The sequence below is a fragment of the Heterodontus francisci genome, chromosome 33 (genome assembly GCF_036365525.1).
Source record: "Heterodontus francisci isolate sHetFra1 chromosome 33, sHetFra1.hap1, whole genome shotgun sequence".
NCBI classification, from domain to species: domain Eukaryota; kingdom Metazoa; phylum Chordata; class Chondrichthyes; order Heterodontiformes; family Heterodontidae; genus Heterodontus; species Heterodontus francisci.
The window spans coordinates 46773685-46798846 of NC_090403.1; the positions used below are offsets into that span (position 1 = coordinate 46773685).

At 43.3% G+C, this 25162-nt stretch overlaps 1 protein-coding gene and 1 long non-coding RNA gene across 10 annotated transcripts in view; one reads left to right on the forward strand and one right to left on the reverse strand.

Annotated features, from left to right (window-relative positions):
• raraa (retinoic acid receptor, alpha a) overlaps positions 1 to 25162 on the forward strand; it is a 594392-nt gene that overhangs the window by 178514 nt on the left and 390716 nt on the right. For 3 of the 9 annotated variants that reach the window (XM_068013484.1, XM_068013482.1, XM_068013491.1), the window contains exon 1: positions 15919 to 16111. The exons of the other annotated variants lie outside the window; for them this stretch is intronic. The gene's annotated coding sequence lies outside the window, so the exon portion shown is untranslated. Of the gene's footprint in view, positions 1 to 15918; positions 16112 to 25162 lie in introns of those variants that run through there. 9 annotated transcript variants of the gene reach the window in all.
• On the reverse strand, positions 1741 to 23221 carry LOC137348175 (uncharacterized). Its single transcript, XR_010969086.1, has 3 exons — positions 23129 to 23221; positions 14762 to 14939; positions 1741 to 1822 (listed from the first exon to the last, which is right to left on the reverse strand). It is a non-coding gene; the product is annotated as an uncharacterized lncRNA (long non-coding RNA).

The following is a 25162-nucleotide window of genomic DNA, read 5'->3' on the forward strand; positions in this document are numbered from 1 at the left end:
CACATTTGAACTGGTTGGAAAAAGCAGTAACTCTGAGGCCATTGATGTTTAATGCAAAGCCCTGATTGTCGTTTGGAATTCCACTTCATCTAAACAGGCCGTTTGCCGTTTATGATCTAAGTACCCATGACCTCCATTAAGCACAACCTTCCCCATGCCATTTGTTAATTAAATGCAGTCCCTTGACATCTTTAAGGGGTAATCAATTTTTATGGTTTATTTTAATGTACCTATTGAATAATTGATGTTAATTTCAACACTGAATGAGGTGAAGCAAGCTAATTTTACACGAAGGTGCAGATTATGAAGAAGAAAAGACTGCACTGAAATGAGCTTTGTTTAGGTTAATAAGTAGTTGTCCCTGTTGTGGTTTGCAGGTGCTGGATGAGTGTTTTGGTAGCTGGAATATTGCTTTTCATGTAATGATTGGTGGCAAAGATCTTAAAAAAGAATTGTTGCTTTATGGCAAGAATAAATATGGATTATTTGTAACTTTTTATATGTCTTTCCTTCCATGTTAACCCATGCAGTGTAGACATTTCCATATTTTCTTCTTTGATACATCAAAAGACATGCTTGACTAGATATGAAAACAGATGCCTCCCTTATCAGTTTTATTTTATTTGTCCCATCTCTCTCCTTCAGATGACCTTTAGGGAAAGCATGAATGCGAAGGCTAGTTGAGACTGGTATTTAAACTCTGGTCTTTCATTTCAGATATGATTTCCCACACCTCATTTGTTTAGCTTTTAATTTCCACTTTTACCCTAGGTTGCCCCCCCCCCCAACCCCCCAACAACCTAGTTCTCCCCCCCCCCCCCACCCCGCCCCCAACCCCATCCCACCATTGTCCTCATTACTGCTACTTCCTCAATTTCTCTTTTGGTTTTGATGAAAGGATGGCCTGAGTTGTAGATTTGTTTTCCACATAAGCAGAGCTTACCTATAGGAGGCGTAGTGTCAGTAGTCAATCTAACTTTTCTTTCCATTGGAATGAACCATTCCTCTTTTCTACAAAATGTTCGCATGACTGGCTGTCATAAGCCACTGATGATAAAATTATTGAGTAAAAGTTAGTTCAAAAGACAATAAAAATTTGGATTTGAATTTGGGATTCTCTGGATGGGTGCCCACTACTCTTTTGATGCAGTTACTGGACTGAAATATTTGGGTAGAATTTCTCTCATTGACTATAATTGGGGGATATTTCACCCATTAGCACAAGTCTTATAACTTTTTTCAGTGTTCTGGGATTAAGGCACTGATGCATCCTTGGGTGTGGTTCCAAGGATTCTGGATCACCTCCAATATTCTCCGAGTCATGACATTTTTTTCATGCGTGAGCCTTGACAGTGTGTTTTCAGGCTATTCAGCTGTGGAAGGCCTTATTTAAGAATCTTGAGTCTGTCTTTATGGAATTTCCACACATGGACTTCACAGCAGGGATGACTAGATGCCAAGCTGATCCCTTTCACCTCCCTAGCCCAGCGTACGGAGACTGACTTGAGCCCCCCACTGCTTCCCTGACTCAGATCAACTGCTTTTGCACAGCATGAATTGAACCTGGGATTTTTCTGGTCTGAATGTATCAATGGTGCATTTCTTTGGTGCAGTAACTCAGTGGACCAACAATGGAACCTGTATGTCATTGATCAACTGATCCGGTAACGTACCAATTGCCCCATAACTAGGGTACAACCTTCTTTATTATGGCATAAAAGCTTAATCATCAGTATAATTGTCAGTGTCAGCTGCAACCAATTCCACATCACAAGAGTAGCTCCAGGAACAGGGACTTAATTCCTTTGGTTTATGATTATCACTGCAGAGAAGAAAATGATAGGAATATTATAGGTTTTAAACAGTACTGCTATAAATCAGGATGTGGGCAATGCTGTGATATCAATTTTTAATAAACCTTTAGCCTTTTTTCAGTGTGGCTTGCATTGTTCTCAGAACACACATTTCAGCTCAACAAAGCCCCACTTCAACCTAAACTTCAAATTTAATTAACCTGTATCAAGATGCAATGTTAGTTTGTAAAGTGTACATTTCGATTTTTTTATGTGGTAACTGAAAAAAATCAATCGCTGCCTGTGCTTGTACTGGTGATTGTGTTGAGGAGTTGCGTGATGCCCAATTGTGTTGTGAAAAGAGAAAGGATTAAGAGATAAAACCTTTCTTAGGCATTATGTGAGGCAATAACATTTGATTGTGCTGCATAAGTACTGAGCATATGGGTCGAAGGAGAGGCTTTTAAACCAAGTAAACTACCTTGTAAGACATTTTATTGTAATTATAATGTCCTATATTTGAAAAGCGCTGCACAGCACACACACACTACTGGATTCAGGGATTCTGTCTGACAGTATGGACAATGTGCTCCAAGATGTCCAGTGGAATCAAGTTCATAACGTCGGCTGACTCCCTCGCTGTCAGATATTCTCTGTGGGGTGGTTTCGGCAGTAAGAAAGCAACTGCTGAATGCGTAAATGTGTACTTGCATTGTTAATCTGGCTGGGATGTTAACCTGATCCTGGGCTTCCTGGGAAAGTTCTTATAGGCTGGCAATAGCTGCATCTAATGTGCTGTGTACACACAGATTGGGAAGCAGATCTGATCCATCTATCAATGTGAAATGTTTTCCCCCCTTTTTTTGCTGGTTTACCTTATGCAAACACACCTGCTGAAAGCCAGGATATTACAAAATTATAAGTATCTGATTGGATCTCTCCTGGCATTCTGACCAAACAAGAGAAAGGTAGAAGGGCAGAATCCTGACTTGTTCCGTTAATTTTCCCTGTTCAACAAACTCTTGTGGAAGTGACCAAATTCAGGATGGAATTGGAGAAAGAGGTCAGGAACCCCAATAGTGATACCCCAATATAACATTCAAAAGGACAGAGCAGATGGAATAATATGGTAAGCCCTGCCGTGAACAAGCAGCCACAAAGAGCTGATGTTTAGTGTAGGGAGCTGGTATTTGTTGCTTGTTTTTAATAATGCAAAAGCCCTCAGAAATTTGCATTTAGTATCAAATATCTCTAATTCATTAATGGTCATGAATTTCCATGCTGCATACCTTGGGTGATGTGGTTGCCGTAATGTGATTGTGCTTCTGTACTATTTTCATAGTTTGATGCTTTGTAAAGTTTGAAGTACATAGCCCTTGCTATTAGAACAAAGTAACTTTTCTTACTGTTTAATTTCATGCCATTGAAGGACTTTCTCTGGACAGGTGGACAAGATGGATTGGACTTCTGACTTATCCATGACTTATGGCCATGCAAATTCATGATAAAAGCAGAGTAAGCCAGATGAGCTCATTTCTATTCTATATATGAGATATATGGATTTCCACATAAAGTTCCTTTTACCTGCTCAGATGAACATTACTTTTTGTTGAATTATTAATTCTTGCGTTGTGGGCTGGTAAAGTTGGAATTTATTGGCCATCCTAGTTGCCCTGACAAGGTGGAAGTAGGCCACCTCTTGAACCGCTGCAAGCAGATTAATCATTTTAAATCTGAGATTGATAGATTTTTGCTACTTAAGGGTATTAAGGGATATGGAGCCAAGGCGGGTGGATGGAGTTAGGAGAGAGGTCAGTCATGATCTCTTTGAATGACAGAACAGGCTTGAGGGACTGATTGGCCTACTCCTGTACCTATGATACAATTTAATGGGCAGTTAAAAGTTAGCCACATTGGTGAGTTGCATCGAGGCCAGACCAGGTAAGGATGGCATGTTTCCATCCTTAAAGGACATTGGTGAACCAGTTTGGTTTTTATGACCAAACTTTTACTGATTCCAGCTTTTTACTTCCAGATTTTTAAAATTGAATTCAATTCCAAACTGGAATTTGAACTCTTCTTATCTGGGTTATTATTCTAGGCCTCTGGATTACTAGTCTAGTAACTAAACCACTAACCTACCAGACACCTCATTCCATAGATTTCAGTGCCAAGGAGCCCAACAAATTGAATATATACCATTAGAAGAGATGAGGGAGTCATGATTGAAGAAGTAGGGATAGATTGCAAGCAAGAGCAGGAAATAATTGCATTTGTTACAAGTCTAGTTTAATGTTATGCAACCACTTAAAAGTCCAGAAACAAGAAATCTAGAATTTATTTTCCAGCACAAAGAGACTGAGTATTTGGAGCTTTATAGGGAGAATGGCATATAAACACATTGAAGTTTCAGGTGAAATGAAGAGCGGAAAGTGGGAAAGGTGATGAACTTGCTGATACCTGTTTTAAGAGAAATTACTAGAGGATATAGCTGCAGTTTGCTGAGAGGAAGCTTTTTATTTCCATTTCAGTATGTTGAACAGTTTTTCTTTATCTCCCTCAGGGAAAGTTGAAGCATTTGTTTGATTATATTCTTTATGCTTTTAGCTTTCCAGCTAAATGTTTTGACAGTACAAATCCGTTCCTGTGACAATCAACATCAGTAATTAAATTTAAGCTGCAAACAAGCACAGTCATTTTCAAATCAAGCATTGAAAATTCTAGCTTGATGCTCCTTTTAATTTACAGAACTGACTGCAGTCTGAAGCAACAGTGTAAAGTCAAAATAGTGATGGCAGTGTCATCAGAGGCAGCAAGACTCTCCTTAAGATGAGGATTTTGGCAGGTGCCTACAACTTCTGTGCGCTAGTAGGGGGCAAACATAAGCATTGGTACCAACAATAAGTCTGTTATTTGAGGTGTGTTCGCAGACAGACAGTTCTCAGTCTGCACATGCAGTTTGGCAATCGATTTTCTACATTGCTAGTCTGTTTGGACCTTCCTTGACATTAAAATGGGTTCCAAACAAAGTCTGAAATGTGACATTATGTATGCATATTCTGTTAAAGTTGCATTCACGGCTTTGGAGTAACTACGTCAGTGCCACTCTTGCAAGTGCCTAGTTATCCATTATTGCTAAATTCACCGGTCTTTATAAAAGGTACAGATTTGACAACAGGACATCTGGTATACACACTTCCAGTGGATCTTTGCTTTATGTCCTATGCAAATGGGTGCTTCTGGTACTATATTTTTGTGATTTTTAAAATTTTATGATCATGAAGCTGGTTACTGACTGGGTGAGCAATCACCCCGCGATGATTTTAAGGACTTTTGAGATGGTCGAGCTGCAAAAGGCATTACTTGGTGAAATGATAGGCCACATAAGCCAGAAAACCTGATTCAGTTTCTGGTCTGTGCTGAATTAACTCCAGTTGACCTCAGTGACCAGGCTGGGGGAAAATCAGGTAAGATTACACTCCTGATCACTTTCCAGTGATGATTCCTGGAAAGAGCATGAGTGGACATTGAGTGAGCATAGGATTGGATAGACAAACAAACCTTGAAATTACTGTTACAAGTGTTAGTGAATAAATATTTAATAAGTTTGTATGAAGTCCTTTGTTACTATTTTAGCAGAGATGTTAATTTTTTTTTATTCATTCATGGGATGTGGGCGTCACTGGCGATGCCAGCATTTATTGCCCATCCCTAATTGCCCTTGAGAAGGTGGTGATGAGCTGCATTCTTGAACCGCTGCAGTCCATGTGAGGTAGGTACACCCACAGTGCTGTTAGGAAGGGAGTTCCAGGATTTTGACCCAGTGACAGTGAAGGAACGGCAATATAGTTCCAAGTCAGGATGGTGTGTGACTTGGATGGGAACTTGCAGATGGTGATGTTCCCATGCATCTGCTGCTCTTGTCCTTCTTGTTGGTAGAGGTCGCGGGTTTGGAAGGTGCTGTCTAAGGAGCCTTGGTGCGTTGCTGCAGTGCATCTTGTAGATGGTACACACTGCTGCCACTGTGCATCAGTGGTGGAGGGAGTGAATGTTTGTGGATGGGGTGCCAATCAAGCGGGCTGCTTTGTTCTGGATGGTGTCGAGCTTCTTGAGTGTTGTTGGAGCTGCACCCATCCAGGCAAGTGGAGAGTATTCCATCACACTCCTGACTTGTGCCTTGTAGATGGTGGACAGGCTTTGGGGAATCAGGAGGTGAGTTACTTGTCGCAGGATTCCTAGCCTCTGACCTGCTCTTGTAGCCATGGTATTTATATGGCTACTCCAGTTAAAATTCATCTAAAATTAACAAGTTAATACCTAAGTAAATATAGCAGACAAACGAATGTTATATGTGTTATATGATTGCGTTAAACATTCATTCTCCGATTTCTCTAACTGTAACTTCTTGGCTACAATAACATTTCAGAAATAGAAAATACAATTCATAAATTTTCATAAGGAATTTGAAAGTAATATAAAGATTATGACAAAGATAGAAAAAGTAACAATAATGGTTGTATTTCCAAGTAATCTAAAAGAAACAAATTCCTCGCAGAGACTTGACTGAGTTACATGCTCACTTTTGCATTAATGTAAAGTAGTTTCAGGTGTACATTGACATGAAAAGTAGCATGTTACTTAGGTGTCAGTTTTCGATTTGAAACCTGAGCAAAGTAAAGTGAGGCATAGTTTGCCCTTTCCCTTCTAGAGGCTGTCTCGGCTGCTTTGGTTACACACCATTAGCAGTATGGCTCCAGTCTGATGTAAAGATGTCCAAATAGTTTATTGGAGCTCTTGGAAACTTTAAAGACTTTGAATGGAACATTTTTAACATTTGAAATGCTCCTGCTGCTCTGCCCTATTTGCAGCCAGGGGAGTGAGTACTTTTGCAGCTGCCTTACTGGTTTTGGGTCAGTAGCTACAATATACCTGAGGCTGAATATGGAATAATTCGGAGCGTGAGTTGAGCAGAGCTAAATTTAAAGGACACAGAAAATGATATGTGCACAATGGGGATTGTAACTATATCTTTTACATGAAATGTTATAGCGCAGCTATAATAAGAGACAAAACAGAACATCTGGGCAGGAAGACCAACCAGAGAAGGAATGAGATAGTGATCTGAAGACAGAGGGAAACTGACAGCCCAAAATCCAAACAGAGCAGGACGCAGCATAAGTGTAAATTCAGAGAATATGGCGCCAAGGAGATCAGAAGATAAACCAAGAGGAGGAAGAAAAAATATAACTTTGTAAATGTAACCAGAGCTAACATCAGAAGGTTTAACTCGAGCGCAAAGGCCCTTAGTTTGTAAGGATGTTGAAGTGTGACGATAATGGGCTGAAAGGAGGCATAAAGACCAGTATGCAGTATAGTTTTAAAGCTCACGTCTTAAAAATGTGTGATTTTTATTTCTTATTTTTATAAATCTGTAGCTGTTAACTAAGAAACCATTGTCTTTAGGCACATAACCCCAATTTTTCTTTTTGCTTGCAGCAAGATTGTGTCTAAAATGAAGAGTCTTAAGTGATATATTTCCCTTCTAGATTTTATTGAATTTCTATGGTGCCTGTGACATTTTATTTCTGTCTGACTCTTTGTTACAGAATTAGGTTTTCCAGAATTATCTGTCTTTTGTTATCGCATCTTTTTCTCTCTCTCCAGTTTCCATCTACTCCTTGACTCCATTGCCACCTCTTCAATAATGGTTCCCTAATCTCTTAACCTCTTCAAAACAATCACCAACAAAACTGAAGCCTGATGCTCAATATACTGTTTACTGCACCAACAGTCAGCCTTTTGGTGGTATCACTTTTTCATTGTCAGCAACCACAGTATGCAGCGTCTGAAGCATTGTCATCAGATTGGATGAGTTATCTAACATACAGATGTTAGTCTGTCCACAACTCTTTGAAAATTCTTGAGCATAGAGAATGCATATTGAGATAAAAGCAAAATACTGCGGATGCTGGAAATCTGAAATAAAAACAAGAAATGCTGGAACCTCAGCAGGTCTGGCAGCATCTGTGGAAAGAGAAGCAGAGTTAACGTTTCGGGTCAGTGACCCTTCTTCGGAACTAGCAATTTGCTAGTAAAAGGTGTCGCTATGGGTACCCGCATGGGTCCTAGTTATGCCTGTCTTTTTGTGGGATATGTCGAGCATTCTTTGTTCCAGTCCTACTCAGGCCCCCTCCCCCAACTCTTTTTCCGGTACATTGGTGACTGTATCGGTGCCGTTTCCTGCTCCCGCCCCGAACTAGAAAACTTTATCAACTTTGCTTCCAATTTCCACCCTTCTCTCACCTTTACATGGTCCATCTCTGACACTTCCCTTCCCTTCCTCGACTTCTCTGTCTCCATCTCTGGGGATAGGTTGTCTACCAATATCCATTATAAGCCCACTGACTCCCACAGCTACCTCGACTACACTTCTTCACACCCTACCTCCTGTAAGGACTCCATTCCATTCTCCCAGTTTCTCCGTCTCCGACGCATCTGCTCTGATGATGCTACCTTCCATGACGGTGCTTCTGATATGACCTCCTTTTTCCTCAACCGAGGATTTCCCCCCACTGTGGTTGACAGGGCCCTCAACCGTGTCCGACCCATTCCCCGCACCTCTACCCTCACCCCTTCCCCTCCCTCCCAGAACCGTGACAGGGTTCCCCTTGTCCTCACTTTTCATCCCACCAGCCTCCATATCCAAAGGATCATCCTCCGCCATTTTCGCCACCTCCAGCGTGATGCCACTACCAGTTGCATCTTCCCCTCCCTTCCCCTGTCAGCATTCCGAAGGGATCGTTCCCTCCGCGACACCCTGGTCCACTCCTCCATTACCCCCACCACCTCGTCCCCGTCCCAGGGCACCTTCCCTTGCAATCGCAGGAGGTGTAATACCTGCCCCTTTACCTCCTCTCTCCTCACTATCCCAGGCCCCAAACACTCCTTTCAGGTGAAGCAGCGATTTACTTGTACTTCTTTCAATGTAGTATACTGTATTCGCTGCTCACTGTGTGGTCTCCTCTACATTGGGGAGACCAAGCGCAGACTGGGTGACCGCTTTGCGGAACATCTCCGCTCAGTCCGCAAGCAGGACCCTGAGCTTCCGGTTGCTTGCCATTTCAACACTCCGCCCTGCTCTCATGCTCACATCTCTGTCCTGGGATTGCTGCAGTGTTCCAGTGAACATCAACGCAATTTCGAGGAACAGCATCTCATCTACCGATTAGGCACACTACAGCCTGCCGGTCTGAACATTGAGTTCAATAATTTCAGAGCATGACAGCCCCCCACTTTACTTTCATTTTTAGTTATTTTTTCTTCCTTTTTTTTTGGCATTCCTTTTTACATTTTTTACAATCTTTTTTTGTATTTATTTCAGTTCATCTTAGTTTGTTCAGTTTGCTCACCCACTGTTTTTTTCAGGTTGTTTTTCTTCAGGTTTGCACTTGCTGATGTTCAATATTCAGTATATTCACACCTAATCTGTACTAATGCTTTGTCTTTCAACACACCATTAACATATTGTTTGCCTTTGCTCCGTGACCTTTTGGTCAGCTATGTGGCCTGGTCCAATCTGCACCTTCTCCTTTGTTATCTCTTGCCCAACCCCCACCTCACTTGTTTATAATCTGTGACTTTTCTAATATTTGTCAGTTCCGAAGAAGGGTCACTGACCCGAAACGTTAACTCTGCTTCTCTTTCCACAGATGCTGCCAGACCTGCTGAGTGAATCCAGCATTTCTTGTTTTTGTTTCAGATTTCCAGCATCCGCAGTATTTTGCTTTTATATTAGATTGTGCTTTGTTGGATCAACTGACCTTGGACATTTGCGGCCTTTCTGGTATACTCCTGGCATCACTTGAATGTTTCCAGTTCCTGGTCTTGCACTAAAGTTCAGGATTGGTCTTGTGGGGGTGGAGCCTCTCCGCCTCTCCCCACTCCAGCAAGGTTTCCTCAGAGAAACGCAGCAAAGGGTTGGCAGAGTTATACTTGATTAGACCAGGTGGACTGACCTATAGAAGAGTGAAAATGTCGCACACTTGGGGGTCCAGGCTAGGATTTTGGCCTGGACATCAAACAAAAGCATCCAATTTATGTATTTTTTTTTAAAGCAGCTCCTTTGCAATTTCCTTCTGGTAGGGTGGGGGTGTGGGCAGTATAGGAAGGGGAGGGCATGGGTGCCTGCAATTGCCATATTAGAACAGAGAGCAACCCCCTAACCTGGAAAACTTTGTTGTGGTCAATAGTGGTGGTCTTGCCTGTGTGGGTGCATCGTGGCACTTATGTGCCCCTCCACTTCTCGCAGAATTTCAGGGCTGCTGGATGGAAGTGTCCCAAGTGGCACATTATATTGCTCTGGCTGGCCAGAGAACATTTGTAACTCTTCATTGGCAGTGGTGCTGGCAAAAATCACATTATACACAAGGTCCAGAGACCAAATAATGTTAAAAATTTTCTCCTCATAACCATTGTTTCTAGTAGAATTTTGAAAAAAATGGGTTATTGCTTGCGTTAAGAGAGCAGGCAAAGCAATGCTATGAATGCACTGGGCAGCCATTGGCTAATATCAGCAGTAATTTCTAGATTCCAGTTCAGCATTCTGTTTGCTTTGTTGATTTCTGCACCACAGTGATTGGACTTATTGAACCCCGTGTCAAGTAATATCCGCAGATCTCTTTCAGCTCATATTTTGGTATTTAATGTCATTCACGCTGCTAATCCATTCTAGAAAATTATGAGCACAAATATCTGTAAACCTTTTAGACAATAACTTCCTTGTCCCTTGCCTCAGTCCCACCTAAAAAGAAATTATTATTTAAAAACCTTTCTCTAATTGCTCTTGTTGTCCACAGAAGCAAACAGACTGTCACTTAATTGACAGTAGAACATAGAACATAGAACATTACAGCGCAGTACAGGCCCTTCAGCCCTCAATGTTGCGCCGACCTGTGAAACCATCTGACCTACACTATTCCATTTTCATCCATATGTCTATCCAATGACCACTTAAATGCCCTTAAAGTTGGCGAGTCTACTACTGTTGCAGGCAGGGCGTTCCACGCCCCTACTACTCTCTGTGTAAAGAAGCTACCTCTGACATCTGTCCTATATCTATCACCCCTCAACTTAAAGCTATGTCCCCTCGTGTTTGCCATCACCATCCGAGGAAAAAGGCTCTCACTATCCACCCTGTCCAACCCTTTGATTATCTTATATGTCTCTATTAAGTCACCTCTTCTCCTCCTTCTCTCTAACGAAAACAACCTCAAGTCCCTCAGCCTTTCCTCGTAAGACCTTCCCTCCATACCAGGCAACATCCTAGTAAATCTCCTCTGCACCCTTTCCAAAGCTTCCACATCCTTCCTGTAATGCGGTGACCAGAACTGCGCGCATTACTCCAGGTGCGGCCGCACCTGAGTTCTGTACAGCTGCAGCATGACCTCGTGGCTCCTAAACTCGATCCCCCTACTAATAAAAGCTAACACACCATATGCCTTCTTAACAGCTCTATTAACCTGGGTGGCAACTTTCAGGGATTTATGTACCTGGACACCAAGATCTCTCTGCTCATCTACACTACCAAGAATTTTCCCATTAGCCCAGTATTCTGTAATCCTGTTACTCCTTCCAAAGTGAATCACCTCACACTTTTCCGCATTAAACTCCATTTGCCATCTCTCAGCCCAGCTCTGCAGCCTATCTATGTCCCTCTGTAACCTACAACATCCTTCGGCACTATCCACAACTCCACCGACCTTCGTGTCATCCGCAAATTTACTAACCCCCCCTTCCACACCCTCATCCAGGTCATTTATAAAAATGACAAACAGCAGTGGCCCCAAAACAGATCCTTGCGGTACACCACTAGAAACTATACTCCAGGATGAACATTTGCCATCAACCACCACCCTCTGTCTTCTTTCAGCTAGCCAATTTCTGATCCAAAGCACTAATTCACCTTCAATCCCATACTTCTGTATTTTCTGCAATAGCCTACCGTGGGGAACTTTATCAAACGCCTTACTGAAATCCATATAGACCACATCCACGGCTTTACCCTCATCCACCTGTTTGGTCACCTTGTCAAAAAACTCAATAAGGTTTGTGAGGCACGACCTACCCTTCACAAAACCGTGCTGACTATCTCTAATGAACTTATTCTTTTCAAGATGATTATAATTCCTATCTCTTATAACCTTTTCCAACATTTTACCCACAACCGAAGTAAGGCTCACAGGTCTATAATTACCAGGGCTGTCTCTACTCCCCTTCTTGAACAAGGGGACAACATTTGCTATCCTCCAGTCTTCCGGCACTATTCCTGTCGACAATGACGACATAAAAATCAAGGACAAAGGCTCTGCAATCTCCTCCCTAGCTTCCCAGAGAATCCTAGGATAAATCCCATCTGGCCCAGGGGACTTATCTATTTTCACACTTTCCAAAATTGCTAACACCTCCTCCTTGTGAACCTCAATCCCATCTAGCCTAGTAGTCTGTATCTCAGTATTCTCCTCGACAACATTTTCTTTCTCCACTGTAAATACTGACGAAAAATATTCATTTAACACTTCCCCTATCTCCTCCGATTCCACACACAACTTCCCACTACTATCCTTGATTGGCCCTAACCTATCTCTAGTCATTCTTTTATTCCTGATATACCTATAGAAAGCCTTAGGGTTTTCTTTGATCCTATCCGCCAATGACTTCTCGTGTCCTCTCCTTGCTCTTCTTATCTCTCCCTTTAGATCCTTCCTGGCTAGCTTGTAACTCTCAAGCGCCCTAACTGAGCCTTCACGTCTCATCCTAACATAAGCCTTCTTCTTCCTCTTGACAAGCTCTTCAACTTCTTTAGTAAACCACGGCTCCCTCGCTCGACAACTTCCTCCCTGCCTGACAGGTACATACTTATCAAGGACACGCAGTAGCTGCTCCTTGAATAAGCTCCACATTTCGATTGTGCCCATCCCCTGCAGTTTCCTTCCCCATCCTACGCATCCTAAATCTTGCCTAATCGCATCATAATTTCCTTTCCCCCAGCTATAATTCTTGCCCTGCTGTATATGCCTGTCACTGCCCATCGCTAAGGTAAACCTAACCGAATTGTGATCACTATCACCAAAGTGCTCACCAACTTCTAAATCTAACACCTGGCCGGGTTCATTACCCAGTACCAAATCCAATGTGGCATCGCTCCTGGTTGGCCTGTCTACATACTGTGTCAGAAAACCCTCCTGCACACACTGGACAAAAACAGACCCATCTAAAGTACTCGAACTATAGTATTTCCAGTCAATATTTGGAAAGTTAAAGTCCCCCATAACCACTACCCTGTTACTCTCACTCCTGTCAAGAATCATCTTTGCTATCCTTTCCTCTACATCTCTGGAACTATTTGGAGGTCTATAGAAAACTCCCAACAGGGTGACCTCTCCTCTCCTGTTTCTAACCTCGGCCCAGACTACCTCAGTAGACGAGTCCTCAAACGTCCTTTCTGTCGCTGTAATACTTTCCTTGATTAACAATGCCACACGCCCCCCTCTTTTACCATCTTCTCTGTTCTTAGTGAAACATCTAAATCCCGGAACCCGCAACATCCATTCCTGTCCCTGCTCTACCCATGTCTCTGAAATGGCCACAACATCGAGATCCCAGGTACCAACTCATGCTGCAAGCTCACCCACCTTATTCCGGATGCTCCTGGCGTTGAAGTAGACACATTTTAAACCAAGCTCTTGCTTGCCAGTGCCCTCTTGCGTCCTTATAACCTTATCCCTGACCTCACTACTCTCAACATCCTGCACACTGGAACTACAATTTAGGTTCCCATCCCCCTGCTGAATTAGTTTAAACCCCCCCGAAGAGCACTAGCAAATCTCCCCCCCAGGATATTGGTACCCCTCTGGTTCAGGTGAAGACCATCCTGTTTGTAGAGGTCCCACCTACCCCAGAAAGAGCCCCAATTATCCAGGAAACCAAAACCCTCCCTCCTACACCATCCCTGCAGCCACGTGTTTAACTCCTCTCTCTCCCTATTCCTCACTTCGCTAGCACGTGGCACGGGCAACAACCCAGAGATAACAACTCTGTTTGTTCTCGCTCTAAGCTTTCCACCCTAGCTCCCTGAATTTCTGCCTTAAATCCCCATCTGTCTTCCTACCTATGTCGTTGGTACCTATGTGTACCACGACTTGGGGCTGCTCCCCCTCCCCCTTGAGGATCCCAAAAACACGATCCGAGACATCACGTACCCTGGCACCTGGGAGGCAACACACCAACCGTGAGTCTCTCTCGTTCCCACAAAACCTCCTATCTGTTCCCCTAACTATGGAGTCCCCAATGACTAATGCTCTGCTCCTCTTACCCCTTCCCTTCTGAGCAACAGGGACAGACTCTGCGCCAGAGACCTGTATCCCATTGCCTACCCCTGGTAAGTCGTCTCCCCCAACAGTATCCAAAACGGTATACCTGTTGTTGAGGGAAACGGCCACAGGGGATCCCTGCACTGCCTGCTGGTTCCCTCTCCTTCCCCTGACGGTAACCCATCTACCTTCTTTTACCTGAGGTGTGACTGCCTCCCGATAACTCCTCTCAATAATCCCCTCCGCCTCCCGAATGATCCGAAGTTCCTCCAGCTCCAGTTCCCGAACGCGGTCCTCGAGGAGCTGGAGCTGGGTGCACTTCCCGCAGATGCAGTCAGCAGGGACACCCTTGGCGACCCTTACCTCCCACATTCTGCAGGAGGAACATTCAACTGCCTTAACCTCCATTCCCACTATTCTAAATTCCCAAGTTTTTAACCAATCACACGATAAAACAAGAAGAGAAATAGAAAAAGCCTTACCTTACCTATACACAACCGAGTCCTTTTTTTTTGGTAAGAGGAGGAGGGCGGGTGGGAGACACTACAAGAGTAGTGTCTCGGGTTCAGAAACAGCCCAAATATATAGGTTTCTACTTACCCAGCAATCCCTGCTCCACCGAAACTCCCGATGAAATTGACTTCCCAGCTGTTCACTCCTCGCTCGCAATGCCTGGGCTCCTGGCAAAGCCAGCAATCCCTGCTCCACCGAAACCCCCGATGAAATTGACTTCCCAGCTGTTCACTCCTCGCTCGCAATGCCTGTGCTCCTGGCAAAGCTGCACAACGAAAAAAAAAAGTCTTAAGACTTTTACATAATGAAAGTGTAGTGAGTGCTCGCCCTCCATCAACTACATTCCATCTTGCAAGAAACTTTAATATTCAGGGTAATCAGTGGTATTATGGACCTATAAAAATGTGGGTCTGCCAATGTGCTACTGGGTTAAGGCTGCTAGTTTTGCTAAAGTAAACTTGGAAAACCTGTCCCATTGGTTCGGACCTTGGGTTGCCATATGCAGTGCTACAGAGACTGATTCCAGATATTGAACAGAAAAGAGGGAAAACAGTGCATGGAAACTGAACTCCTGAAGCAGGATTGAAAGTCTGCTAATTATAAAAACGCAGCAGTTTATGAGAAATAACAGCATCCCTGGAACAAGCTTAGAGGTCAGAGGTACTGTGCGAGTAGTTAAACGGTTTCTTTTGGCTCATGCTCGTGCTCCCCCACCCCATATACTATTGGTTATAATGAATGTTCTGTCATGCTTATGCAGGAATAGACTCCTTGAGAGATGATTCAAGTACTTCAGCTGCACCTCATGGCTTAATCAGCAGTGTTGTTCCCCTCTTCCAGCGTAAAACTCATTAGATTGTTCATTATAACCATATTGTTACTGCTTGGTCAATAACCAGAGCGGCGTGAGTTGATACAAATGGCAGGAACAGATGTCAGGCAATGACAGATTTGTGCCAATGAAGGAGCTAAACTCTTGAAAGCAAGTACAGTAACCTTCACTTATATTAGCAGTCTTGTTCAGAGCACTCTCTTTTTCTCTCTCTCTCTGCTGTAAATGTCAAATCCGCTTAGGCAGGGTGACTGTGACTCAAGCTGACATTGGTGATTTACGGCTGAATGCACGCCACACTAGAACCACTGGCACACAGACAAAACTCTGTGCTGCTGCTGGCACCCATGCGCATTGCAGGCCTGGGTCTCATGACTTCTGCTGTCCTTAGGAAGCAGAGGTGGAGCATAACACAGGATGTGCAGATTAATGGCAGATTCTGAAGAGTTGGTGAAGCAGATTTCCTTCCTCGGCCTGTGTTGGTCTAAACTGTGATGCAGCTGTAGCTTTCTTTACCTTTTCGTTTCAAGTAGTGAGTGATTTAGGTGTGAAGGTTTCAGCTTTGGACCATTTCTTTATTCAGCAAGTATCTGAGGCCTGTGAAGGTATGTAGCTTATAGCTGTATGGGAAGTGTATTTTTGGTGAGGGGGTGTAGGTAATGTGGGTAGAGCTGCATTTAGTCAGATTCTACAAGTAAGGCCTCACTGTCATGGAATTCTCTTTTTAAGTTTCTCATTGATGCTGCTGCTGCAGTTGGCTGATGAAAATTAGTTTTGTTTTGTAAAGACAGATGCTAAATACTTATTAGATTGAGTTACAGGGCAAAGCATCACATTTTACTGTGTTTCCTGGTGTGCTTTTAATTTCTATAAATTAATATTCAAGCTGAAGCAACTTTGAGAAATATTATTGCCTGTCAAAGTCCAGAAAAGACTGTAAATAGTTGTACATTACTTTTAGTCACAGATTAGATTTAATACAGTGCTGCTCAAATATATACGTAACTTATGACGATAGTGCTTATTTCCATGACTCTTTTTTTAAAGGTCAAAGGGGGAGAATATTTTTTCAGACTAATTCAGTATCAGAGTTGGGAGGTCTCTGTAATATGCTACAGCTATAAAGGCAAGTTGGGCAAACTGTATATTTCTACCAGTCTCTCTCAATGTGTTATGTTTAGAGATACAGCACTGAAACAGGCCCTTCGGCCCACCGAGTCTGTGCCGACCATCAACCACCCATCCATACTAATCCTACACTAATCCCATATTCCTACCACATCCCCACCTGTCCCTATATTTTCCCTACCACCTACCTATACTAGGGGCAATTTCTAATGGCCAATTTACCTATCAACCTGCAAGTCTTTGGCGTGTGGGAGGAAACCGGAGCACCCGGAGGAAACCCACACAGACACAGGGAGAACTTGCAAACTCCACACAGGCAGTACCCGGAATTGAACCCAGGTCGCTGGAGCTGTGAGGCTGCGGTGCTAACCACTGCGCCACTGTGCCGCACTGTGAATTTATGCTAAATTCACCAAACCCACAATCCCAGCAGGAAAGTTACTTGAATAGAGCACAGGTTGAAAATAGGGTGACACAACACTGTCGTACCAATTCTCCAACCTGCGAGACTTCCCATTGGAATTGGTGAATTTATCCTTCAATGAAGGGAGTTGTTAGGATTTTAAAATAGTACATCAACATTCAGGGATGGATGTGCTGTCTGATTATTAGTCTCCTGCTGTTAATTAAATTAAAAAAATATGAGCTCAAGCTTAATTGGCTAAAGTTATGATCTGGATCACTTGATGGCTCAGCGAGTTTATTCAGTGAATAACAGAAATTGCTGGTCTGTGCTGACTTAGCCGATATCAGCTTGGGCAGCAGTAATGACATCACAAATGGCTTCAGAGGTCCCAAATTAGGAAGGAGAAAATTGGTTGATCAATATTTAGACAAACTGGTTCCTTACGAATGTACAAATATACAAATTAGGAGCTGGAGTAGGCCACTTGGCCCCTTGAGTCTGCTTTGCCATTCAGTAAGATCATGGCTGATCTGATTGTAACTTCAACTCCCCATTCTTGCCTACCCCCCCCCCCCCGATAACCTTTCACACACCCCCCCCCCCCCCCCCTTATCTCATTGCATTTTGTGGCACCTTGCTGTATTGGAATTAGTTGCTACATTTGCCAATTAAACAATATTGACTATTATTAGGACTGTTTTGGAGGAATGCACTGCCTTACTCTAGTTCCACTACTCCACTGGTCACAATGTATGTTTAAATGTTTTACCCAGTTACCGACACAGCCAATTATATAATTTATATTAGTTTCAGAATTTAAAAAAGTCCGCCAATCAGGTTTCTTTAATAAGCAACAAAATTACTGATTTATTATAAAATAAGACTTATTCAATAAAGATGCAAAGCTTATTAATGCACAGTTTGAAATATGAAAATATAAATATATACCCTTCTGAAAATAACCTAACACATGCACATACACCCCGGGTAAAGGATTAAAAATAAACAAAAATGAAAAAATCTGGCTCTGCAAAGATTAACTTTTGAAAAAATACTTTGGCCAAGTTGTCAATTCCTGAAGAAAAAGGATAAAATATGGAATATTCCAGATGGCCTTTGGTCTGCCTTCCGAGTACACGTAGATGGCTGGAGCAGTTCTGTTTAGGGGATGTCGAGGACTAGTCTTGCAGACTTTTCAAGAGAATTACTGCGTCAGTGGTTTCAGCTATCACACTGGATTCTCAGATTTTCCAAAGCACGTGGAAAAGGATGAGTTAGGTGGCTTCTCTCTTAGCAGGCTACACGCCGACTGAGCATTCAAAAAGTCCAAGTCAAGTCAAAAAGCCAAAACTCCTGACAACCATAATCCTAGACATGTGACTTCTCTGTAAGCAACTCCAATAGCCAGCAAGGCTCCTTATGTTTATTTTAACACTTCATTGTCTCTTCCAGTAAGTGCTTTTAAAAAAAAATTCTAAGTGTCCTTCCAGTAACACTTTAAAAAGAAAATCCAGGCATCCCCTCGATTTTTCAAATTAACCAATCTTCACAATCTTTTAAACATGAGTCGTCAAAAAAAATACTAATAATGGAAGCACCTTCATGATGCTACTCTTCAAAAGTAACCATTAGCTGTGAAGCAGTTTGGGGCACCTTAAGGATGTGAAAGGTGCTATCACTAAGACCGTCTATTTCCATTTTTGCAATATCGCTCAACTCTGTCCCAATCTCAGCTCATCTGCTGCTGAAACCCTCATCCGTGCCTTTGTTACATCTATACATGACTATTCCAATGTGCTCCTGGCCAGCCTCTAATATCGTCGTTCCTCCCCCCGCCCCGTAAACCTGAGATAATCCAAAACTTTGCTGCCCGTGTTCTAACTTGCAACAAATTCTGTTTACGCATCACCCCCCTGTACTCACTGAACTACATTGGCTCCTGGTTAAACAATGCCTCGATTTAAAAATTCTTATTTTCAAGTCCCTCCATGGCCTTGCCATTCCCTATCTCTAATCTCCTTCAACCCCATAACCCTCAGTATGTTTAGTTTAGTTTAGAGATACAGCACTGAAACAGGCCCTTCGGCCCACCGAGTCTGTGCCGACCATCAACCACCCATTTATACTAATCCTACACTAATCCCATATTCCTATCACATCCCCACCTGTCCCTATATATTTCCCTACCACCTACCTATACTAGGGGCAATTTATACTGGCCAATTAACCTATCAACCTGCAAGTCTTTGGCATGTGGGAGGAAACCGGAGCACCTGGAGGAAACCCATGCAGACACAGGGAGAACTTGCAAACTCCGCACAGGCAGTACCCAGAATCGAACCCGGGTCCCTGGAGCTGTGAGGCTGCGGTGCTAACCACTGCGCCACTCTTCTAATTCTGGCATTATGGGCATCCCTGATTTTAATTGCTCCACCATTGGTGGCTGCGCTTTTAACTGCTGAGGCCTTAAGCTCTGGAATTCCCTCCCTAACACACTCTACCCATCTTACCTCCTTTAAGACGCTCCTTAAAACTGACATCTTTGACCAAGCTTTTGGTCTTTTGCCCTAATATCTCCTTATGTAGCTCGGTGTTAGGTTTTTGCTTTGTAATGCTTGTCTGAAGTGCTTTGGGATGCTTTATTACATTATGGGCACTATATAAGTACAAGTTGTTGTCATATATAAATGGAAGTTCTTCTTCCTAATCCTTTATCAAAGTGCACTTGTATGAATGTTGAGTGAGGACAGGAATAGGCTAGGCAGTGCATCCCCCTTGTGGTTGATTGATTTGTCAGCACTCGCTGTTAGGGTTCATTCATGAAAAATGACTATTTGGACAAGCCATCAGAGGATGACCGGTGCCTATTGAACCATACCACAACAGGAAGTCAACACCTTCAGGGGAGCAGAAAACAGGAGAAAATTGTTCAGAACTAAAATAATTTGTATTATTATTGAAATGTGTTAGTGTGTTTCAAGAAATGTATTTATTAATTAGCAGAATTAAACCTCCAATGACTCAGTGAGTAAATACATGATGCAGTTTAGAGACGCACAGACCAGGAGGATTCCAGATTTGATCCCTAGTCTGTGCTGAGTTACCCAATCTCTGAAAAGCAATGAAATGCCACAATTGTCATCAGCATCCCCAAGCTAGGAAGGGGGGAAAAATAAGATAGGTTAAATACTCCTGATTACTATTCAGTATGTTTATGTTACCATTGGGCTAAGTTCTGATGTCTGTTATGGTTGGATATCCAGCAAGTTTATTCTAGTGTTAACGCCTGTTGCATGTGATCCATGCTGCAGGATTTAGAGGCTGGCAACCAATATGAAAGCAGCTAGAAACCTATTTATATTTTATTTTGTAAGTTTAATGAACTGTTCCAGCACAATGGCTTCAGTTTAAATGAATTGCTTTTCTTAAGAGAAAACTATTTTAATTCATTAAGTAATTATGGGTTTATGACTGTTACATGTCAGAGGGAAGTTAAAGATAGAATTGTTTTCTTTTGCAAAGTGAAGTTATTCAAACTCTTAAATGTATATTAGATTAAATTAAGAGCTAACTTATCAGGTGCAGAACTCACACAACCAGAGCCACATCAAGCAATTGGTTGCTGTGGTCAGTGTGTCAGATTCATCACCACCTTGATTTTTCTGTCATTAAAATGAATAACCCAATAATTGGCCGAACTGTTTTCTATGCTGACTCTTCTACCTTCCTGTCCAATTATGTTTTTTATTGGGAGTCCTAACTTGTAAAATTTACCATATAATGACAATACACTCATTTCACAGTTTGCTTCTGGCATAAAAAATATCACATTGAGCTCAGTGCTGAAAGCCATGCAAACCTGGAAAGTGCCAAGTTTGATCCATGACTGACACTGAGTTCATTGATATCAGCTGGCGGGAGGCTGAGAAGGAAGAGATGAGGCATAGGGACTTTTGCAGTTGGTGTTAGCATTCCCAGATTAGGAAGGGAAACAGAAAACCATCCAGGACTTCCATTCTTGAGCCTTTTCAGTGGCTCCTGCTGGTAAATAAGGCTGGATGTTGAGTGAGGACAGGTTCAAGCGTAACTGTGATGTACACACGTTAAATAGTTCAGCATTCAATGACATCATCTGGAAAATGTACATATATTGATGCTTGGTCTAGGATTAAGTGAGGCACTGAGGGCCCCATGCTTGACCATTCTGACAACATTGTTTCATAGACTCACACATGAAGAATACCTAGTTGGGCAAGGTACTATAGGGCACATAATATCCACAGAATATATATTCCCACCTCAAGGAAAGGAGCGGAGGACCAGTGAAAACTACAAGACCAGGATGGGGAAATTGTGAAAGATACTTACTGCTTTGTGTGACCTGAATTTTCATAAATGGCTAAGCTATGCATTTACATGGTCTCTGGATAGAACATACAACAGAAATATTGTACCTGTATTTTTCTCTGCTTACTCTACGTGTCCGTTCATCGTGCCCATCAGGGGCTAGGACTCCCATTATTGTTGCAGTGATTGCAAAAGATGTAAACCAGTAGAAAGTTGACATTTGCTTCTGTCAAGAAATTCTTATTCCAAATCGTTCCTCTTATACCAGTATTCAGCTTCATGCTGTCCAATATTATTTTAAACAGCTGAATTAATTTTATTTTACGAAATTCAGTGCCTCTTTAAAAAGGTCCCTGTTATGAATTTGCAGAACTTCAGTAAATATATGCTGAATATGTACTAAATTTCCTGATATTACCTCCTATGAGAAAAGCTGCATGCCTGGGCTAAATTTGCAAAATTACCTCTTCTGTTTACATCATTTCTAAAATTATTGTTTTTCTCAATTTTTGGGGAGGAAAAGAATCTCTCCTTTCTTTTCGGCTCTTTTTTTTTGAAAAAAAACCTTTGAGTAAGATTCAATAATGCCCCTTCCTTAGTTGTTTTGCGGCTGCTCATGGTGAAGTGTTCTCTCGTGTAGTACACGCCACAAAAAGTCAGGTCTCACTTTAATTCTCGTACATTCCCAGAGTTGTAGCTTGTGACATTCAATGAGTTGTAGCTTGTGATGCTCCTGTATAGCTGATAATGTTAGCTGTGGCTCAGTTGGTAGCAGTCTCGCCACTGAGTCAGAAGGCTATGGGTTCAAGTCCCACTTCAGGGACTTGAGCACAAAACTGTAGGTTGAAATTGCAGTACAGCGCTGGGGGAATGCTGCACTGTTGGAGGTGCTTTCCTTCGGATGAGATGTTAAACTGAGGCTCTGGCCGCCCTCTCAGGTGGATGCAAATAAAAAAACGTATAGTGCTATTTCAAAAAAGAGCAGGAGAGTTATTCCCAGTTTCCTGGCCAATATTTATCCCTCAGTCAACATCGCAAAAACAGATTAACTGGTCATTATCACATGCTGTTTGTGGGAACTTGCTGTGCGCAAATTGGCTGTCATGTTTCCAATATTCCAACAGTGTCTACACTTCAAAAGTATTTCATTGGCTGCAAAGTGCTTTGGGGTGTTCTGAGGTTGTGATGGGTGCTGTGAAAATGCAAGACTTTTTTCTATATATTATATATGACCACGTGGGTGAATTACTGCGGATACCCTGCACTTGTGGAACTGTAACTCAGCAAGGAATTAGTTCTATCAGGAGGAGGAAGAGGGCAGGCTGGAGAAAGAAACAGAGAGAAACTGTTTTGTCCAACATCTCATCCTGAGTAATGCAAAACTCAGTAAAAATGTGGTCCAATTCCTGTAGTTGTCCACAAAATATTTGTGTAAGACACAAAAATATTGGTCTGGTCACCTGGGAATTTTATTCTGAAGGCATCAACTGCTGTTTGGAATTGAAGTTTAGAGGTCTGGCTGCTTTACCTGAAGCTTCTGTTTAGGTTTCTGTTTCTTACTGATTAACTGCTGCAGTTTAACAGTGCGTGTCTGTGATTTACACAAATTCTGCTCTCTGCACAGAGTTGGCCACATATATTTGCACATTTTTCCCATTTGTCACCCTTCTCAAACCACAATTCGCCACGCACATTCCCTGCTGCTGTTTTGTATTGACATAGTAACATTGCCACTACTCACAGGTCTCTGCTGTGTCTTCAGTGATGTGTTGAGGATTCTATAAGCAAGGAAACAGTCGTGGTTCCCAATTTGTTTTTCATATAAATGTTCATAGTGCCATCTCAGCTTCGACCACAGATGTTGAACTAATTCTAATCTCCCCTGGATTTGATGTAGGTTTGTTGTTCCTTATTTTAGACTAATACCTACGCAGTTACATTTTTTAAATGCAGAAAAATAAGCTGGACCAGTGAATTTGTAACTATTGTCTGTGAGTATGCATCCTATTCCAAGGTATGCATTTCTGCCTTCCTTTCTCTGTGACTCATTAGCGCTCTCCTGTCTCAGATCCTCTCTGCCACCAGCTTTCACCATGGCCACAAAAAAATTAGTTTTTAACTATTAGTTTATTCAGTCAATTCTTCCCCTATATTTCAGCACCCCTCCCTACCCCCTCCCCCTGCCCTTCCTCCATCTCCCCTTATCGCCTCTGCCCTCCCATCCCACCCCGTCCTTTCCTCCCCATTCCCTTTTTCCCCTCCTCCCCTCCGTTTCCCCCATTCCCCTCCTTTGCCCCCTCCTCCCCTCCTTTGCCCCCTCCTCCCCTCCTTTACCCCCTCCTCCCCTCCTTTACCCCCTCCTTTTCCCCCTCCTCCCCTCCTTTACCCCCTCCTTTTCCCCCTCCTCCCCTCCTTTCCCCCCTCCTCCCCTCCTTTTCCCCCTCCTCCCCTCCTTTTCCCCCTCCTCCCCTCCTTTTTCCCCCCTCCCCTCCTTTTTCCCCCCTCCCCTCCTTTTTCCCCCCTCCCCTCCTTTTTCCCCCCTCCCCTCCTTTTTCCCCCCTCCCCTCCTTTTTCCCCCCTCCCCTCCTTTTTCCCCCCTCCCCTCCTTTTTCCCCCCTCCCCTCCTTTTTCCCCCTTCCCCTCCTTTTTCCCCCTTCCCCTCCTTCCCCTCCTTCCCCCCCTCCTCCCCCCTCCTCCCCCCCTCCTCCCGTCCTTTTCCCCCCTCCCTTTCCCCCCTCCCTTTCCCCCCTCCCTTTCCCCCCCTCCTTCCCCCCCCTCCTTTCCCCCCTCCCTTTCCCCCCCTCCTTCCCCCCCTCCTTCCCCCCCTTCCTTCCCCCCCTCCTTCCCCCCCCTCCTTTTCCTCCCCTCCTTTTCCTCCCCTCCTTTTCCCCCTCTCCTTTCCCCCCCCCTCCTTTCCCCCCCCCTCCTTTTCCCCCCCTCCTTTTCCCCCCCTCCTTTTCCCCCCCTCCTTTTCCTCCCCTCCTTTCCCCCCCTCCTTTTCCCCCCCTCCTTTCCCCCCCCCTCCTTTTCCCCCCCCTCCTTTTCCCCCCCCTCCTTTTCCCCCCCTCCTTTTCCCCCCCTCCTTTTCCCCCCCTCCTTTTCCCCCCCTCCTTTTCCCCCCCTCCTTTCCCCCCCTCCTTTTCCCACCCCTCCTTTTCCCCCCCTTCCCTCCTTTCTCCCCTCCTTTTCCCCCTCCTCCCCCTCCTCCATCATTAAACAAAGTCCCCTGTTCTGCTGTTTATTAACCCACGTTCATTCAACAGCTAACCTGCTAACATGGTTACAAAGTGAATAAAAGCTCCTCATATCTGTGCTAATCATAATATGGACATTAATCTGAACCCGAGCATTCCTGCGCTATCTTTTTGCTTGGAGAGCTTTCAATAATGCGTACTGGGTTCCATTGTGGAAAAAGGAAAACATTTCTGTGAGCTGATAAAATGGGGGCGGGGGAAGAAGTGGTTTCATAGCACAGGGTAGAAAAATAGAGTTGTCAGGATCGATGCTTTGATCAGTTACCTTTGAGGAGGGGAATCAAGGAGAAACTTCATAAACCTTTCCTCAAAGAGATTAATTAAGTGAAATATACTTCAATTTAGAATATGCTGCGTGTGGTTTGTGGGAGGAATAGGATCGATGGATTGAGTGGTTTCTTGTGTTCCGCAATCTAGCTTTTAACTGTAACACAAACAAATGGGATGAAAATCATAACTCTGTGGTAGCTATTCAGAGTCCCCTGTCAACTTAAATCAACCAGTCTCAATCTGGTTCCCAT